Below are 329 nucleotides of genomic sequence, written 5' to 3' on the forward strand. Positions count from 1 at the left end.
CTCCTGGTCCTGCTGCAGCCCAAATCTGTATCCTAGGATGAGGGCTGCTTCCAGCCCTGCTCCAACCCAGACCCTTATCCAGGGGCTGGGGGTACTCCTGGTCCTGCTCCAGTCCAGATCCTTATCTGGAAGCTGGAGGATGCTGCCAGCCCTGTGCCAGCCCAGACCCTTATCCAGAGGCTGAGGGATGTTCCTGACCCTGCTCCAGCCCAGACCTTTATCCAGAGTCTGGAAAATGCTCCTGACCCTGCTCCAGCCCAGACCCTTATCCAGAGGCTGGGAGATGCTCCTGGCCCTGCTCCAGCTTGGACCCTTCTTTGGAAGCTGGA

The 329-nt window shown here is 59.6% G+C and overlaps 1 protein-coding gene across 2 annotated transcripts in view; it reads left to right on the top strand.

The window, feature by feature from the left end:
- The window catches only part of LOC113959300 (1-phosphatidylinositol 4,5-bisphosphate phosphodiesterase gamma-1-like), a 26,298-nt gene that overhangs the window by 16,759 nt on the left and 9,210 nt on the right, over nucleotides 1–329 (top strand). The gene's annotated exons all lie outside the window — the stretch shown is intronic.

The sequence above is a fragment of the Corapipo altera genome, unplaced genomic scaffold, assembly GCF_003945725.1.
Source record: "Corapipo altera isolate COAL_440 unplaced genomic scaffold, ASM394572v1 206, whole genome shotgun sequence".
Lineage (NCBI taxonomy): Eukaryota > Metazoa > Chordata > Aves > Passeriformes > Pipridae > Corapipo > Corapipo altera.